The sequence below is a fragment of the Copadichromis virginalis genome, linkage group LG11, assembly GCF_057382275.1.
Source record: "Copadichromis virginalis isolate Kocher_CV1m ecotype Utaka linkage group LG11, C_Virginalis_male_GT1.1, whole genome shotgun sequence".
Lineage (NCBI taxonomy): Eukaryota > Metazoa > Chordata > Actinopteri > Cichliformes > Cichlidae > Copadichromis > Copadichromis virginalis.
In genome coordinates this window covers 16,807,034-16,827,176 of record NC_140628.1, presented here as the reverse complement: position 1 = coordinate 16,827,176, position 20,143 = coordinate 16,807,034, and the positions used below count along the sequence as shown (strand labels likewise).

The window sequence follows — 20,143 nt, the reverse complement described above, 5'->3', positions numbered from 1 at the left end:
AACTTCAAATGTAGCAGCCATCATCGCGCCATGTCTTTGGCATTTATAAGACAGGAGAATAACTTTAAATGTGCACTCTACAGTATCATAGCGATGACCGAGTCTGGGAGAATCTGAATGCAAACTCTGGGAACAAGTGAAGCTTTGGCACTGTCACCAGGTCAGCTCAAAACCCCCTCCAAGCCCAGCCCCTCAGCACCAGGTGTTCCCTTGCATTCAAATGATACTCTTATTCATAGACTGTCCCAACTGGAGTATTAAAAACTAAAAATTTGCAACTGAATGCTGATATAATCCTGGAAATATATGTCTCCATTAAAAAGTAGCCCATTTGAAGGAACAAGGCGGTCTTTGTGTGGGGCTTTATGTATATTTATCAAGGCGCTAAAAGGGAACCAGAGGTGGGGGTTAAGGAGAAGGGGATAAGGAGTAGCAGGGCAGACTTTCCAACTGTTTACATGTTAATTTCAAACTTAACAGCCCTTGTCCTGGAACTATTTATACACTGAATGCAAATTAATTTCGTCTCCCTCTGTTATCGTCCTTTTTCCCCCTTTTTTTTTTAGCAAACACTTGACTGTTGATGGAAAAATGCTAATTAATGGGTGCTTGGAAAGTTGGACTAACTGTGCCCCTGGATTTGAACGACAGGTTGCATTTTGTTAATATGAATGCGACTCAGTTCCATTTTCGGGTTTAGCTACATCAGGTGTCAATAATGACCTTCGTCCTGAAGGATTTTTGCATAGTGTTACGCTTTTATTGGTGGCACTTTTTTTGATTCAGGATGTTGACTCACCAAAATATGCAAATGTTGAGAAAGAAAGCTGCCTGCCTGGATGTTGTGTTAAAGCAAAGTTTAATAGAAAAGTGCTACCTACAAGATATTTTTTCAAACCACTTGTTTCATTTTCAGTATTATTTTTCACTGTAATGTAACATAAAGCTGTCTTTATTATTACTTTCTTATTATTAAATTGTGAATATTATGCTCCAAAATAAAGTTTCCATTTTGCTTTACCCCACAGGTGTGTGGCATGTGGAAAAGTGTGCAGACACGATCAACATGTGATTTATCCTATAAACGCTCTTGAACAATTGCCTTGCTAATCACATTATGGATACAGTAAGCTCAACAAATTGGTAAGTACACTTGCCTACATCTTTGGGGTGCTCTCAAGCAGATGAAGCTACAGCAGATTTGAAACTGCTGAATCAGTGTAGCACCATTGTCATAGCAGTTTACTGGTTCTGCTGTTCATTTTTGGTTGATTCTTTGAAAGTAGCTGCCGAATAACCGAGAGTGTCATCTCTCTGCCGATGACGCTTAACTATAGGTAACTAAAGGTTTTCACCTACCTGTAAGCAGAATGTCATAATATATCATTTTGGCTGTTTGCTGAATACTGGAGATATAAATATTCCCACAGATCTGCGAATCTTATTTGAATTTAAGCAGAACCACAAATATTTCAGGCGTTCATCTTGAATCAAAATGGCTTAGTCCCTAGAGTAGAAACCGACAAGCAACCTCCTGGCAAGCTCAGTTCACTGACTGGTTGGCAAATGGTGTCTGGACTTTGCTAGCCTTTACTGGACTTTGCTAGCTCTTACAAGGTGAAATTGGTCACAAAGAGCGTAGCTACCCCAAAAAACCTCCAAAAATCTATGATTTATTTGGTTGCAGATTGGCATGATCATTCGCAATTTGCATGTAAGACAGTGAATTTCCTCTAAACCTTAACCATCTAATCTCCAAGCTGTACAGAAATTTGAAGAAGGGTAATGCCAAGTGGAAGTGGAGAACATTCACTTTCAAAGTAAAAGTTGTGCCTTATTGATGCAATATTTTATCGCAACGGTAAGGTGCAACATTTATTTTTAAAGCAAATATTCTCCATTTCCTCTCTGCCTAGCACTTTTCACTACCCCTTGGCAAATCGTTTATTAGTGTTTGCAGACAAGTTGGCCTCCTCCATGCAAACTGGTGGCAACCACAGCAACCTGCTAGTGACCAAAACAATCCCAAGGAGGTTTTAATGCTGCACCATTTATCTCTTTGCAACCAATTTCAATTCACACTGGCAACTGCCAGCCACCTCCAGCAACCACTCATCAACTAGTTGTAAAACTCTTTTCCTTCAAGACCAGTAACCCATCTGGTAACTACAGGTCACCTGAATGGGGCTTTAGCAATTGATTTCATAGCGACTGCCAACAACCTCCAGCAGCCACCCACACCTGGTTGGGGAAGACATATTTTCCCCCCACAAACAGTGTTTGCCACATTTGCTGACTGGACTCTAGGCCTGTGTGACTGGCCCTTAACGACTTAACGAGTCAAACCTTATTGGCATTTTAATATTTATTGAATTGAAGTTTTTCTAGATGCTAGTTACAACCCGTTATGCCTCAAAAACAAAGTTTTAAAAGCTTTTTCGATTTCATGGAAGTTATATTTCTACCATTATCTTTGCTGTTGCAATGGAGTCTTGAGTGCCAAATCTATCTCTTATAATGTCTTGAATATACTATTGTATTGAAGAGAGCAGTGTCATTAAAATCACTTGGTTTAAAACCGAAATAAAACAAAGAACAAAGGAAGAAAGACTTAGAGACCGAGAGAAAGAGAAGTTGATATGAAATGTGGTCAGCTGAACTGCCATGGCAACTGGTCAAGAGTCCACAGAGAAGGAATGTGTCTAATGAAATGTAACAATACCATCCCCCCCGCTCCCCCTCCTCGCTGCCCTCCCTCTCTCACTTTGAGTGAATGACTGAGTATGTTTTATGGTTGGAGTGCACAGGCTCGACTGCCGCTTTGTTTAGACGGGTTTCAGATGTTTGGCTCATTGTGTTTAGGTTGTGCTGATTGTTTTTTAGGCACATTTGAGTGGATAAACAAATGTCATCACTTCAGCGCCATCCTTCAAGAGCTTTTTATGTCAGTGTCAGTAACTGATAAAACATCTTTTCACGAGCGCATATTTTCGTCCTTCGTCCTCACTTGATATATTTTTTTTGTTTGCTTGATACGAGGGAAATGGTCTCTTAGAGTGAATAGGATATCAATTAATTATACAGTCGTCAGAGTCACAAACCAAAGTGCAATACTTTAAGGGTATAGAAATTTGGATGAAGTGAAAAAGTTGTAAGAGCAGTTTGAGTGCTTCTTGTAATTACAATATAAACAGTAAAAAAAAGGCCTATTACTGAAAGCACCCAAGTTTGAAAATAAACCAATGAAAAGAGATCAGTTACTAAAGTACTATATGTTGAAATCACTCAGTTATAACATGAATGTCTAAACCTAAACATGTTGGAAAATTCATAGCAGATGCTGACTGGTTTAGCTGGTCTCTCCTCATAAACCATGCATAAATCAACCATCACTGCCGCCTCTTTCTTTCTGTCTGATTATGATGCTAATATCACCACTCTAAACAAAGAAACAAGCCCAGTGACAGAAATGAGAGACATAACGCTTTTGTTTACAAAAGAGGGAAAGTATAGAGGTATTATGCGGACTACAAGACTGTGGGGCAGAGGGTGATGTCTACAGAGAGGTTGGATCGGCCTGCTAACGTGATCACCTGAATTATGCACAAACCATTGTGTCCAAATATCATAAACCGAAGCACGAACATCCCACCCCTCCCTCAAACATGGGTCGAAATTATTATTTATGTGGCTTCAGAGCTGCAGAGAGACAATTAGTCATATTCGTATGCTGAAATTAATTGAGAGAGATGCGGGAGATAAAGACAGAGAACAAAGACAGCTTTTTGTCACTTCTTTCTATCTGACAGGGATAATTAGATATATGAAATTGAAATTCCTCACTGGGGGGTCCTATTGACAACACTGTTTTCTGTTTCGCTCTTATCCCCTGTTTCTTTTGTGCTCCTGTTTATGCTAATTTGGACCCAGTGTTTTTCCCTGACCGCTAAAAGCTGCATCCTCCCCAGCCTTCAGATTCAATTCATGTAGAGCAGAGAGTAGCCTGTCAGCTATTCACAGCCCTTTACCTGTAACACAAGGACTCGGGGAATCAGTTTCTAATCAGCAGAATTTAAATAGCTGATATATACATGTGTATGTGTCACACTGTGTGGAGCTGCAACAGTATTAATTAAATGAATTAAATATAAAAAAAAAAAGATTTTATTTTATTGGATATGTGTTATTATAATATTTCAATTCATCTTTTTTAAATTCAACTTTAATTTTATGTCTCATTTTATTTTATATTATTGTTTCCTTGGTTTGGAGATGTCACCACCCGATAAATTACAAGTCGCAGGCTTTGTGACACCAGAGATATTTAACTCCAAGTTCTATAACTTCCAGTTTTCTAGGGGGCGCCCATGAGATATAAGTGAATGGAGCTTGTTTTGTTGTAATTAGGGGTGGGGGTCTCAAAACTATATTACAAAGTTTCAATAAAATTTGCAATAATATTATTTCTGGTGAAACAGGAAAAAAAAATACTGAATAAGGTTTTATTGATGCGTGTGGGCAGCAGCATTTATAAGGGTGAGTAAATGCAGGGCATTTCCATCCTTCTTTTCCAATGAGCTGCTGTCAGTGATGACACACAACCTAATTCAAAGTGTGATTCTATTGCAACAAGGTGCCAACAGCAGAAGCAGCAGCATTATAATGCAATTGTAGTGACACAGCAATATATCCAGTGACACCGCTTAAGTCAGATGTAAGCACAAACGTAGCCTAGGTAATCTTTTTGGGGGGTTTTTTAAATAAAAGTAGATGATAACACTTTAAATTTGTAGTTTCACGGTATAAAGTAGCTTAACCTTGTGAGGAGCCTGCACAGCATGTTTTGTCTGGGATGTTGCATCTTGGGTCAAGCCCCTGCTTGTCTCTACCTTGTCTGATAACCAGCTGCTTCTTTTACACTGATGTAAGCTACTGCCCTGTTATAACAAGGCTTCTCATATTTTTTGTAGTTATCTTTTGATAATGGATGCCATTTGAGGGAGGCTGTCCTTTCGTGTATACGTAAATGGATATTCAGTATAAAAGTGCTAGCACAATGTTAGCATTTATGAGACTAAATAGATTAAATCAGTTTTACTGTAAGATAACAGATAACACAATGATTTAAAAATGACACTAACACACTTACATTCACTCCTTTTGTAAAAAAATAGTGTAATATAAAATATTTTTGTTTAGAGGGAGCTAAACAAGTTACCTTTGACTGCTAGCTGTGTCAGTAGCTAGCCATTGTTAGCAGGCACCAGTGTGTGCTTTTGAACTTCAGCATTATCTTTTATTCTGTTAAACCATTTGCAAAAAAAACCCAGATAAATCTAATATAACAAATTAACTGCTGCCTTTACACAGTAAGTTAATAATTCACACTCACAAACTGTATTAGTTACACTGGCCAACCACTTAAAGATTGAGAAGTAGAGCGAACAAGCTTCTTGAATAACTTGCTTAAAATTTTATAATTTCATCTATATTATACTTTACCTGCTACGTTGCCTATTTTCTAATGCCCCACATAATGACTTGAACATAAGTACCTTTGTGCATTTTCTGAAGTTCAGTCCTTTGGTTAGCATCATGTGAACCACCCTCACAGTATCAGAGAGGAACATCTGATAAAAGAACATTGTGGTTTTAGTGGAATTATGGGTTATGTCACCTTTCACCGCAAAACTAGAAGGGGCCTCTCAATAGTTTTCCTCTCACATGAGAAACAACCACTGTCATGTTTCTCACAAGTGAAGGAAACTGCTAAATGCCACAAAAAAGACCCACATAAAAATGGATTAAGCTGACAGCGTGAATTAAAAGTGTTCTTGAAATGAAAGAAATTGTATGATGTACTGTATGTATGTATCTACCCTTTTTTAAAATTTGTTGTCTGGTTTTGTGCTTATTTACTTATTTATTCTTTTATTGAGAATGTTTTTTTTTGAGAAGGTTGGTACTTCAGCTACACTTCTGCTTTTATTATTGCACATGTCTGCCCTGGTTTCATTTTTAAGCATAAAGATCTCATTCCCAGAAAGGACCTAAGAAGCGCACAGACACTTAAGATTTTTCATGATAGATTCTCCATGTAATTCAAATATTTTGTAGTGTTTAAGCAATTAAAACTCAAAATTCAAGTGACGTTAGACTATTGCTTTTAATTTCCCCACTGCCCCACATGTCCCTTTCTTTTCAAAATGATTGTCTTAGAGATTTATATAAAAATTATATACTTACCTGACACTGATCACTTGCTGACCTCTTGCTGATCTTTTTTTCCTGCTCTAACATACATTAAAATACTGGCCTGCCATTATGGATTGTGTAAGACCGGAAAAAGAAAAAAAAAAAGAGGATGGTGCATGGTTGTTAGAAGGGAAAGGAAGGCAGGATGGAGATATGAATTGAACCGGAAAGAGCCTTGTGTCTAATGCTTGCCACATTCGCTCTCGAATGAAGGTCTAATTACCCATCGGTATTTGGTGCCAGCGTTCCCAGGTCCCAGCAGCCCCTGGCCCTATGCAGGCACTGAGTGTCCAAAGCCAGCTGCCTTCCAAACACTTGCAGGTAAACAGGCCGGGCTAATAGTCCTACCACAAGGGAGCCAGATGAAAGAGCAGGAAACTGCTGCCAGAAGCCCTGAAAGGATTTATGTAAAGACGTAAAGACAGGAGATGCAGGGATGTAGTAGCAGCTAACCCTATCTAAACTTACCTATCTGTTTGCTTAGATGATTCTTTATGACTCAAATCGCAGGCCTAGCGTAGAGGTAAAATTATTATAAAGATAACATAAACATTATAAAGGCGTGTTCAGACAAACATATGTAAATGCTTTGTGTATACAGTGTATCTATCATGCTGGCAGTTATTGCTTTGTGAAGGTCACAGTGTAGACTTGCTGTAGTGTGGAAAGAGAGTGCAATTTTGATGAGCTTTACTGAAAGAGGATTTTTGAAGGGGTGAAGGTAAAGAATTACTTGAGGATGTGGAATTATAGATCTGTAGAAGAAAGTAAAAGGCAAAAGCAGCAGAGACTTTTGCTGACTCTAAGTCTTGCTGGTTCACTTGCATGCAAAGCTACGACAGTCTGATGTGTCACATATGTTCACTCTGAATAACCGCATGTGCAGATGTGAATGTGTTTGTCAGGGATCATATCCATTTTCTTTTGTAGTGTAAACTCAGTAGCAATATCTCCTGCTGCCAGTTTAAAAGTGTAATATCTGTGAGCTGAGGAAAAGTGAGCAGTCTTCTGTGTTGGATACGGTTTTCATGAAAGGGCCAGCCAGGGTGGGACGGGAACATCGCCAATCATGACTACTCCAGATCCATCCTGAGGAACAGGAATTCCCACAAGCTGGATAAACATGCACTTTGGTCGAGAGAGCTGGGTGCTTGATAGTCGCTCTCTCATCTTTGAACACGGACATTCTCTAGATATTGATTTATTTTCAGAGCCAAAATAAAATACGGTGAGTTTTTCTGGGTTTTTTTTTTGTTGTTTTTTCAAGTGAGAGAGGAAAAGAGATGATTAATGGAGTCCAAAATTTTACAGCCTTTAGCATTACTTGAGGTTTTGTTTCCTAGATGGCATGTGCCACTATCTGATGGCTTGGGAAGGACAGAAGTAATATGGCTGCCACATGTGAGAGGACAACATGCTACTGCGGTTGTCCAGAGAATGTAAACTGTGTTTATCCTAATGGATTCCGACAGAAGCAATAATGGACACCGGGGCTAACTCGACTGACCACACATTTGAATTTTGTTTCCCTTCTGGGAATTTGTGTGTTTTTGTTCGACTTGAGGGTGTAATTTTTTGTGTCTGGCACAAATGGCGCTGACTATATTTCTCTCAGTATTTGAATATATCGTGTGTGTACTTTTGCGGTTGTCGCTTACATACACACACGGGCATTTGTGTTTTCATAAGTGATTACTGTGAATCAACTCTTTGTGCGTGGCTCAAGTCATAAAACAAGAGAGAAAGAACATCGTTATGGTAGTGGGGCACCTCACTAAAACGCTCCAGTGACAGAAAATGAAAAGCTGTAATTCCTCCTGTGAAGTGAAGTCTGACTTGTCAGAGTAAAGCACTTCCTATCCTTTTGTTCAGATCTCAAAGGGAATTATAGAGGAGAGCGTTAGATATGGCTGTTAATAAGACCAGCGAGCCCTGACCAGATGAATGTCTGAGTGATTTAGACCATGACAGTTGTATTAAACTAATGAAACTAGATTAGTTTAACCTGGAGACTCATATGTTCACAGAAAACATGAGAGAAAATAACATATATTGAACCTTTTATGGACAAGTCAATCAATTAAGCACTTACAGAGAGTAAGTACAATCACCAAAAAAAAAAACCTCACACAAATCTACATATTTGTTTCCGTCATCATCATGATGAAGGAAGCACTTTTTTTTCCCAGAAGTGATGCAATCAGCTCTCATATTGATAAGTAAAGAAGAAGCAGAGGGTTGGGGCTGGGTTAGGTGGGGAGGAGGTGCTTGGAGATCAATGGGCTAATAAAACAAATCGATGGAATGAAACCACAGAAAAAAGTGAAGTCATTAATTTGCAGAGACAGGATGATCCCACCAACCACATGCATTGATTAGAAATGAGGTCTGTGGAGAACCTTCAGGGGGTATCATATTAGGGAAGGGAAACAATGGCCCAGGTGGAGTGGTGGTGGTGGAGGTGGTGGCAAGGGGGGGGGATGCTTTCCTCCTAGGTTTTGCTGCTGAACTACTGCAGGAGAATAGGTTAACTGGCAGATCAATGGCGTCTTCAGGGTAACTCCAAGAAAACAGTGGTTCTGTATATGCTCTCCAATGTACTGTCAACACATTATCGTGACACCTCCTTTTTTAAAAGCAAAGTGTACTCAAGCATGATTTTGAAATTCAATACATCATATAGTACAAAGAGGTCCGCAAATAAGGTCAGAGGTGAGAGCTAATGTACCATTTTTATCAATATTGTTATTGTTAATCATGATTTGTCATCAATAATATTGGACTGAGTTATATACACTGCAGCCTCTTCCACGGCACTGTGAGAGCAGTGGAGCTTGCATGATCTGCAGTGTAGAAAAGGACTGCTTCAATACTGGGAGTGGTACTCTCTCCATATTGTGACTGTGTGAGTGCATAGGTTGCAACAAATGTTACAGTCAGCCCAGTCTCTTTGCGAACTATTAAGTTTGTCCAAATTTTGGCCTCACCACCAGTCCTTTTTTGGGTTGTTTTTTTTGTTGGTTTTTTTTTTGAAATTCAAAGAAACCCTTGACGCTTTCCATTGGTCAGGGTTCATGCAGACACAGCATAGCTTTTCTGAAGCCGTTTGGCTGAACGAGAGAAAAGAAAAGCAGGTGATGTGAGATTGACGACTTAAATACTTCATCAATCAATGCTGCAGCCAATGTGTTGTTTGGTGATTGGTGGAGAATTCAGGCAATCCATCTTTCCTACCAGCAACTGACATTCAAGATTCTCCTCAGGTTCTCCATGTATTGCCTTTATTTCTTTATTTCCAGGGTTAACCTAGGCTGCAGAATATGTGTGTTTGTGCGTGTTGAGGTGGAGGGGGTCCACGCTCTCCTTTCATCTGTTATTAGAGTCTGTTAGACATGTATGCTGCAGCAAAATCTGGCACCCACACACACGCAGGAGTACAACACTCAAGTCAGCTCATGAGCAGCCCTCCCATGCTAACGAGATCGTTTCACAGAAATTTGAAGGCATTAGTGTAATTACTGTAATTATATTTAAATGAGATTATACGCAAGACGACGGGCAACATCATCTTTGAAAATGTGTTTTAAATCGCGTGTCGTCTGGTCGATTTTTTCTTGCAGGAAATTAGCTGAATCGCTTCATATTTGAGTTTTGAACAGTTCACAAAATTCAGAGCGCAAATGCTAATCTGGTGCAAAAAACGGCACCGGAATGTTCACGTGTGGAAAAGAAAGAGAAGATATACTGTCTCACAAAAATTGCAGGTTTATATTTTTTTATAAACCATTTTCTAAAACGAGTGTTTTAGACTCAAAACGTGTCAAATCAAAGCTGATAATGTAAGAATTCCTCCTGCCACCCACCCCCTGGATTTCTGCACCTTTAAACCTTGCAGTTTATTTCCTGACACATTATTCTTTCTTTTTTTCATCTCACTGTCTTCCCCCAGTGTGGCCAGAGTAATACTGAAGCCCCTGGGTTTTGCTTAATTAAAATACATCCTTTTTCTTTTCCCCTCGGAGTCCAGGGATAGAATAACTATGCAACAGGGTTAGCTGTATTTAGCTCCTTGAGGAGTTACCCAGTGTTGTGTCAGGCAGCCACTCACAGCTAAATCAACAACAGAGAGCAAGGGAAAGAGAGAGAGAGGGTATAGTATAGGAGGAAAAAACAGGGGGGTACTGGAGGGCTCCCACATCGTGTAAACGCCTAGCTTTTCACACTGAGCGGAATTTTCATGCTAAGCTCCCAGCTTGAACTGAAATCCTCTCACTTATCCTCAAATCCGAGATGAAATACTGTCAGATGTACTGTGATCCAGGGAATTTAGTAGGAGACTGACAGGCCGGGTGGAGAGACATATGAGTGACTGATACCGAGAGGCACAAGTGCGCTTGTCCGTGTGGAGGAGGAGCAGGGAGAGAGGGGCGACGACTGTGAGGGGAGGAGATTTTTATCCGATGATTTGTCAGAGGCACAAAGAGTGACTCGTCTCAGTTAGGTGATGAGTAACAAAAAAAGTAGCACATTGTCACATGATCCAATCATTTTGTGCTACATACTTTGTTAATGTATAATGTATTATTTTATACTGAAATTTAAATGATTTCTTTTCTTTTTTTTCTCCCAAAAAATGTCTGTATTTGATTTGTGAAAGTGTGCTGTACACGGAAACACTTTCCTCACGCTAGTATTGCTCTCATTCGTCAGTCGGATGCTTTATGTGGGGTACTGGGGCTGATATTTGGAGGGTGTGTACATCCCTCATCTCTGAATAGCTCTAAGGCACAAGCAGGAAATGGAGTCCTGGCATTTTGTTTTGCATCAGTGCTCCTCTTTATTAGAGAGGAACAGAATCGACATAGAATTATAATTGGAAAATTGTAAGCTTGCTTTCATTACAATTAGCCAGATCACAGGATGCAATAAACCAATTATTTTACTTAAAAGCAAGTTTCCTCATCACTCTGCAGTGCGTCGCAGGATGTGTAACCTCATCCCACATGGACGTGCCAGTGAAACAGCAAACTCTCTGTCTCCTACTCTGTCGCTCCCCGCTTACATGTAAACACCAGCATGCTTGAGTGTGTTCAGACAGCTGAACATACACTGACATATGAACGCCATTTAGCGGCACCACACGGGCGCGCAAACACACACACACACCTCAACAACATACAAATAATTGAGTAAGATTTGCTGGTACATTAAGTTTAATGTGTTTGACATTTGGCGGGAGGAAATGGTGGGCCCAAAGTGGAGTAGCCGGGTCTTTCTTCAATCAGGGCACTGCAGGGCTTCATTTTACAACCCCGACGCAAACCCAGACCCGTCAAAGCTAATTAGCGCCGTTGCAAATGGATACAGGTCATGGCTCTCAGCGGATTGGTCCACAGAAGGGTCGCCAAAGGTCAAACCTCCAGTATGGAATGATATAAACAATCATCTATAGACCACAAACCAATCAATTCCTTTTAACACTATCCACTTCCTGGTCGGCTGCTCTCAGATGTCAGAGGTCAGTGTACAAAAAGACAACTGAGCCAGTGGGTTTGGGAGTGGGAAGCATATCCAACTTATTATCTATTTATTTGTATTTTACCAGCAAAATATCAAATGCATTTAAATCTGTTCTCTGATAGCTTCTGTTATGTTTGTATATGTACATGCCCATTCATTTATTATTTTCCAGAGGTGTGGACTCGAGTCACATGACTTGGACTCGAGTCAGACTCGAGTCATTAATTTTATGACTTTAGACTTGACTTGAAAAAATGTTGTAAGACTTGTGACTTGACTTGGACTTTTACACCAATGACTTGGGACTTGAATTGGACTTGAACCGGTTTACTTGAAAAGACTTGATATTTTACCCCAAATATAAAATTTAACATGCATATTATATAGAGATTGAAAATGTGACGTCATTCACGGGTAGAACCGCAAAGGATTCTGGGAACTTGTGGCAAGCGGTACTAGCGCACGCAGGCTTTCAATTAAAATCAGTTACACAGCGATAAAAAGAAACACAAAAATGGCAAGAAGCTGTTGTATCATTAACTGCAATAGCCGGTCGCATGACAGCCACGGGAAGCCGACGGGTAAAGAGATCGGTTGTTATTGGATTACGTCGTTGAAGAGAAATTGTTCAGCCATGTTTCCGAAGTAACAAAGAGGCGACGGATGGCCTGGATTGCAGCCATTCTAAGACCAAATATAACGTCCCAGAACACTCCAGCTCACAGGTTAGTCTGCTCCAAGCATTTACACGAAGGTCAGTGTTTTTTGGTAGTTAATACGTCATTTTCATAACATAATTAGTGATATAGGTTACAAGCAAGTCTGGCGCTGAACAGAAATTGTCGCGCTATGCTCCTTTATTTATTGTGCATAAATAGTGAATTGTCCTGACACAATATTGCGTTTCGCTTCTGTTATTATGGTACATTGACAAAAACATATACTTTTATTCACAGGATAAAACAGGTTTTCTGTATCACTAATTGCCCAGTACGATTACAGCATACAATATTGTTGTCACTGCTACATTTCTGTGATTGGACTTTTACACCAATGACTTTTACACCAGAAATTATTTCCACTGCTAATTAATTACCGTTGAGCTCAAAGGTCCTATTAATAAACGGTTAAGGAATGTGTATTTATGACGACAATTTGTGAGACTGGTAAACTTATGATACGTACGATGGTCTTTCGTTCTACACGGTGCATTTCAAGGTCCTGCACCCATCCGTCGGTAAACTGTACCTGGACTTGTTGCAGTGACCTGAAGTTACTAAACTTCATGAGTGTATGCACTCACTCCAAGAACCGTATGATTATAAATATGCATATAAATACGCTAAGATGAGATAGCTGACTTCATCTAACTAGCAAATGTTGTCCAGGCTACGTTGGTGATGCAGTTTTTTTTAAATGTGTATGATATTTTTGTCATGCGATTTTAAAGCCGGTCCTACAACCGCATCCAAGAATAACATGCAGCTTATCTCAGAAATGTCGGTGAAAATTATTCTTGGAGCTAGGTTTAATTGAGCTGCATTTTAAAGAGGTGCAATTTCACAATTTGTGTATATTTTCTAAGTTCACTATTTTGTATGTGTTGAGAAAAACACAGATTTTAAAATTACATGGTCTAATATTTACATTTAGCATAACTGCAACATTATTTTTTCGTTGTTTTTTTTTTAAAGACTCGAAAGGACTTGAAATTCAAAGTTTCAGACTTGTGACTTGACTCGGACTTTTACACCAGTGACTTGAGACTCGACTCTGACTTGCCTGACATTACTTGAGACTTGACTTGAGACTTGAGGATAAAGACTTGAGACTTACTTGAGACTTGCAAAACAATGACTTGGTCCCACCTCTGTTATTTTCCACTGTTTGCATGACAAAGCTTTAGATCTTGGAGAGGCAAATCCTGTATATTTAGTTAGTCTTTCATGAACTCTATACTACATAAAAATCAATAAGAGTGGAGTGAATAAAAAAATGATCTAAAACCATCTTCTTTCTTTGCAGCTAAAGCACACTGTGTGCGTGTTTTCATGCACACTGAATAAAGCCACTTCAACATCAACATGAAGTTCCGCAATTAGCCGGGCAGAGAAAAAAAGGACAGAAAGACAGCGAGAAAGGAAGAGAGGAGGGGTGGGGGAGGAAAAAGGATGGAAACCAACGCTTGAGGAATTGAATTACCAGAGCCTTTTCTCATTATCATTTAGCCGTCTTTTATGGCCCACCAGTAAGAGATGATGTTCCCATGACCCCGCACAATACACAGACATATTATTCAATCCTGCCTCGATGAAATTCCTGCAAATAAAACCTTTGTGCCGGGCAACAGCTAATTATTTGACAGATTGGCCCCCTTCTGGCTCAGGTTACAGTGTGGAGTGGCCATGTTTTAGCCCCCCACTCCCCACCTCCCACCCAAGCAAGAACACCACCAGCACTCCCTCCCCGCTCTCTTCCAATCCTGGTGCAGAGAGGGGCCACTTTGACAAAATCCCAGAGGGCCTCATTCTTTTCAGGAGATTATATATTTCTGCCCCCCCTCCCTTCCCAACCATCTATCCATCCAAAATCAGGGGAGCGTGATGTGTGTGTGTGTGTACAGATGGGGGTTCTGTGTGTCAGTGACAGCAGTCATTTCATAGTTTAAAGGGTTTTCTCAAGCAGAAATATTTAATCTTCCCACGAAAACAAAGTTTGGTGGTGAACGACCATGATGGAAAGACAGAAAGAGAGATGTAAAAAAAACGAAGAAAAAAAAACACCAAACCATGTCAAATATGTGTTTTGTTACACTCTATTTATACTTACTTTGAAGAAATGCTGTACCTATGAATTGAGCATAATTTTTTGTAATACCAAATTAGAGAGTGGGGAACATTAAGGGATTAAAGTTTTGGGTGGGCATGCCTTTGGCTTTGATTCAGTCCACTAATAACAAGAGTTTGTCATTAGTGTTCGGACATGGACCACCAAGATAAATGCCAACACATGTTTAAATTATCTGGAGAGTAATGGCATTTTCCTTCAGCCCTTTCCCTTCCCATAAAGGTCCCTTGTTGACTCAACTATGCCGACATTTTGAGTTATCAGCTCAGGTTTAATCTGTTGCTTACTTTGCACCCATGCAGATGGAATAATTCAAGAGGTTGTACGTGTTAAAGAGGTTAAAACGAAGCAATGCGTAGAAATGATGTAAGGGAAGGCCACTGGGGAACAATGACATTTAATTACTGTGGATTTTAAGCATACATGAAATGTATAAACATGTTATATATAGAAGGATGACAAACTGTGATAAACACTTTTTCAGTTACACATATAATAATAAATAAATATATATATTGTTCTGACATTTGTTATTAAAATCAATTGAACTAGATACAGTCATTTAAAAACTGCCATTTAATTGTAATAGTGAAAATGCCGCGACTGAAAGAAAAAGTCACAGATTATTTTTAGAATCTTGACGCAGTGCTTGTAAAACCACAACACTTTTGCCTGTCACCCAAGAGAACTAAAACAGGGAACTACTGCTACTGTGTGAGGCATTTCTGCCACAGCGTTTCTGGAAATTGCCAGAGCTGAATATTTCTAAACGGGGAATTGATATCAAATAATGAAACAACCTGAAAAATGGAAGTTGGAGTTGGACTTAGAGGAAATCAAAAGGATTGTTGAAATGCCAAATTCTGAGGCCATGCCAAGCAAATGCTGCACTATGACCAGTTTGTCTGCAGTTTCCGTGCTAAGATTGGTGTTGTGACATATCAGGACAGGATGTCCTCTGAATTTGGTAAAGTCTTAACAATCCAACCCTTTATATATGAACTAACTATATGCAAACATCTTTAAAAAGACAAAACAATTTAGCCTTTTTTAAATGTACATCACCCCGTAAACACCACTTTGAGCTTCTGCTCCTAACAGTTCCCAACAGTTACACCCTTTTGTTTTTCCACCTCTTGTACGGTGAAATTCTTGCTGGGATCCAGTTGCATGTCTGGGATGCTCGACTACTGTGTTCACCTGGCATGAACCCAAGTGAGCAGAGCCTAGAGTATTCATTGCTCAACCTGGATGAAGGTCATACAGTCCAGCTCTTCCCCACTTCGCTCCCCAGTGAGCAAACATATGGCCATGGAGCACCTTGAACATGTTTGGGTGACCAGAGCTACTTGGCCTGGGTTGCCACGGCAAAGAGAAAAAGTGGCACTAAGGGAGGTTTAGGCCTAACTTGCTAAAGCAGATCAAGGATAAGGAGGGAATCGGAGGCTGCCAACAACTGAGATCATCAATAACTAGTTGCTTGCAAACACTGAAAGCCATGTAAAGTCACCCAGCCGTGCATGCACATGGAAATCTACAGAGTTTCTCGCCTGTCTTGTTTCTCCTCCCCTGTTTCTGTTGATATAAATGCTTGTAATCATAAAGTACAATATCATCACCCCATTGTTCAAACAGCCAAGCCTCATCTAATCGCTTCCACGTTTCCTCAGTGTTAAGCTCATTAGTGGGTGACCTAAAGGCATGTAGGGAAAAAAAAGAAAAGACAAGCAAGAGAGACAAAAAAAAATCTTTGGATAATGGATGCTTGCTGTTTTGAGACAGTAAAAATAAACAGGTCTGCAGCCTTGATAATGAATATGCTGCAAATGCTGGCCTACAGTGTGAGTTTATCACAAAAGTCCAACTAATAAGCCTGACTAGTGCGTATGTGCATGCATTTTTTAATATATAGTTGGAGCAGTGTGTATGAGCATGCCAAAATTGAGTCCTTCATTCTATGTGTTGCTGCATGTGCGTGTATTTACCTTCCGGCTGGCTGAGGGTTGGGGGTAGGGGTGGAGAGGGTGTCGGAGATGACGATTCGCCGCTAGACTTTGTGAATGGGGATGTGAAACTGTCTCTAGTGTCTGAACGTCCGGCCCAGGTGGCGACTGGAAGGCTGACTTCATTAGCCTTAAAGAGGAAACAAAGGAAGATGCATCGTAAAAAAGTGCCATCCCTCATCTGCAAGGCCACCGCCTGACACATTAGGAATCTGTATGCTCAATTAACCACTGGCAGGCTCATTTTTCCTCTCTCTCTCTCGCTCTCTATACCACTTTCTCTCTTCCCCCTGCTCTTGATCAAACAGCGAGCGGGAGCAATCACACTAGATAGAAGCGAAACTCAGTACGTAGCGTGTTTGTGAAGTTTGATGTATTTTACTTGCACGCTAACTGCAGTAGGTTAAAGGGAAAAAAAATACTTTTTTGTCAAAGTTTTAAAAAAAGAGTCAATTTTTTGTAAGCTTAATGATTGCAGTTGAACACATTCAAAACCCCTCCCTATGAATTCTACAGCTGTGTAATTTTATTCTTATTATCATTTATTTATGTATTTTTTGTTACAGGAGAAGAAATGTGATCCCTCGGAATAGAAGAAATCAGCTTTAAGTGGTATGTAGTTTATTTGGGACTTTTTTTTACTTGAAAAGTGCACAAAAATATGATCCCCACTTATATATTCTTATATGTTCTATCAGAACTCATAAGCATAATTATACGCACAGGTGACAAATGAAAGGGAAAGACGACATCAAGTGTCGAACATTCTGTTGAACAATGGGTTGTAATGAAGTTGTAATGAAGGGTTTTCTAAATCGATATATTAACGTCACACAAGAATGTAAAAGAGCTATGTCCATCAATATTGAAATAATGTTTTTATTAAGCCTTTTCAACTTCTTAACTTTTTTGTTCAAACCCATGTTACTTGGTGTTCTTCATGTGTTCTGCATATCATATAACCTTGAGCCGCCAGCCTTAAGAGATGAGAAATGGGCCACAGAGTTTTCAGTTTGTTCTAACTATGCACCTCCTAGATTTTCTGATCCATGCACACTTGCAGCCCCAACCAGTGCTCACACAAGTGAGGAAATTTATCAGACTTTGTACAGCTCCCTCTGGAGGGAGTAGTATATGTAGTAATAAACAGAGTTTAATGTGTCCAATCATATAAGATAAACACAGGGGCGGCAAAGGTTCCTCCTCATGTTTTGTTGATGGAAACGCATACATGATCACGCAAACACACACACACACACACACACACACAAATCAGACTTAAATCATATCAACAGTTCTCTTGAGCTGGGTGTCAACCTGAGGATCTTTATCTCACTGAGTTTGAAAAATGACACCTGGCTAAGGTGGGGCTTTGCTGTGTGTGTGTGTGGAGGAGGTCACCCTGATACGCATCAACCTTTGATTAACGCTCTTTAAAAAGCACAGGCATCATAGCTCAGGAGGCCTCCATCAAACCCTTCGCTGCACTTCACAAGCCCAACTTCTTTTTATGATCTGACCCGCCCATTTTCTTTCTCCCGCTCTCATGCCACCTCACTCCCACCCACGTCCCCTTCGCTATCACCTTTCTTTTGAGGCCTATCCAGAGAGATGAATAATAGCAAGCAGCTGGCCGAGCACTTCCTTCCCCGTGTCAGGGTCAACAGTTCAGCATGCTGATAGAGACCCTTACACCTTTTTTTTTTTTTAATAAGAGCTCCCCTACACTCACACAGGTCACTTTGCTGCATCGCTGGACAGCCGTACTCCTGCCATCGTCTGCGCTCCCTTTCATTATATTTCTTTTTTCATCGCTTTGTGAGTCGCTGATTGATTGATAGCTGCTGCTTTTAGGTTAGTAAAACACCCCAAATGTACTTCGATTGATACAAAATAAATATTTACATATTAATAATTAATGCAAGCTATCTATTGACTGGGGTTTGGGTATAAAGAACAGCCTCAGCCTGTCAGAATTTGGCTTCTCTGTGTGAGTAATATTTACATTGATATATCATGAGGCTAAGCTAATAAACTTTTTGATGCTTGCTGCAGTTCCAATGTAGCTCCGTGTGGATTGACAGCAGAGGCCACCCTGGTCAGATTTTGAGTGGGCTCAGAAAGAAGTGCTAATCATAATGCTGAGCTAGCCTTGTTGAGCAGCTAATTACCTCCATTATGAAGATGCAGAGGCCTGATCAGAGGCGCCTCTGTGTGTACATGTGTGTGTTTTATATATGTGTATGTGCGTACTTTCCTGTGCCGATTAAAAAGGAGGATTAGCCGTCCGTCCAAGACAGAGGAAGCCGGGGTGGGGGGGGGGGGGGGGGGGGGCTGGTGGTGATGATGGTGGGAGGAGGGTGTCCCCCCCTCCTGGAGACGAGCCCTGACCTTCTCATTTCATCCTCATTAGTATCTCATGTCAACAGAGCAGCCACTCCTTAATCATCTGCTATCATCCCAGGCCTACACACACACACACACACACACACACACACACACACACACACACACACACACACACACACACACACACACACACACACACACACACACAAATAAAGACACAGAAAAACACAAATGGGCAAACAGGGCTACTGTTACAGACAGGGACCAGCACATCCTGAATACCCATTTATACTGAATATGAATGTATAAAGATCATTTTACAAGAAGAGTATGTATTGCATGTATGTATGTATGTAATGCATAATTTGTTACTTCAGTTTTCTGTGAAAAGTATTCAAACTTCTGGGAACTCTGATTACAGTAACACTGCATTCTCAGGGTAGAGTGTTAAATATTATTTGTGATCATGTAAAATGCCCTCTCAGCCACAATTAGGGAAGTAGCACCAAATGTCAAACTGTTTTTACTTTTTTCCCCTTATTCATCTGCTTCTATTTTCTTTTTTTCAACAAATCCAAATTGTATTTGTTGGATTCGGTGTATGGGATGTGTTGTTGGACAGCAGCATAGCTGTGTGGTACAGGGTGGGCTCGTCTGTCTGTGTCGGCCTCGGTGCCACGGAGGCCCCAGCAGGGTCGAGGGGAGCTGGGGCTCAGGGTGCCAGCACAAATGAGCTCCATTCATTTCCCCACTTCGGCATATGGTGGCCCATTGTCCTCGGCCACAGAGGCAGAAGTGATGCAATTTGTTGGCATGTCCTGTCATTTTCACAAACTGTCCATCCCACTGAGGCCCCGACCAGCAGAAGACAAGCAAGGGCAGCTTGTTGTTTTACCAGATAACATGTGTAGTTGTGCGTATGTGTTTACTGTATTCAATCCAGAGCTGATGGCGACACTCCAAAACAGAATAGAGACATATGTTGTCATCTGAGCAAATATTTTGATGAAGCACAAGGCAGAAACAACAGGATCAATCAGAGGAAATTACTCAGATTAAATCTCCCTGAAGATTATGATATGCAGTATGTATGTCAATCCCTGTATTGTTGTTTTCCAATACTGTTGTCTTACAATACTTTATCCTTATTTAGAGAATAAGATCTAATC

At 40.3% G+C, this 20,143-nt stretch overlaps 1 long non-coding RNA gene across 2 annotated transcripts in view; it reads left to right on the top strand.

Moving 5' to 3' along the window:
* The window catches only part of LOC146698299 (uncharacterized), a 64,274-nt gene that overhangs the window by 30,981 nt on the left and 13,150 nt on the right, over positions 1-20,143 (top strand). For both annotated transcript variants that reach the window (XR_014923013.1, XR_014923012.1), the window contains exons 3-4: positions 1,029-1,143; positions 17,192-17,237. This is a non-coding gene — a long non-coding RNA (uncharacterized LOC146698299). The remainder of the gene's footprint in view (positions 1-1,028; positions 1,144-17,191; positions 17,238-20,143) is intronic.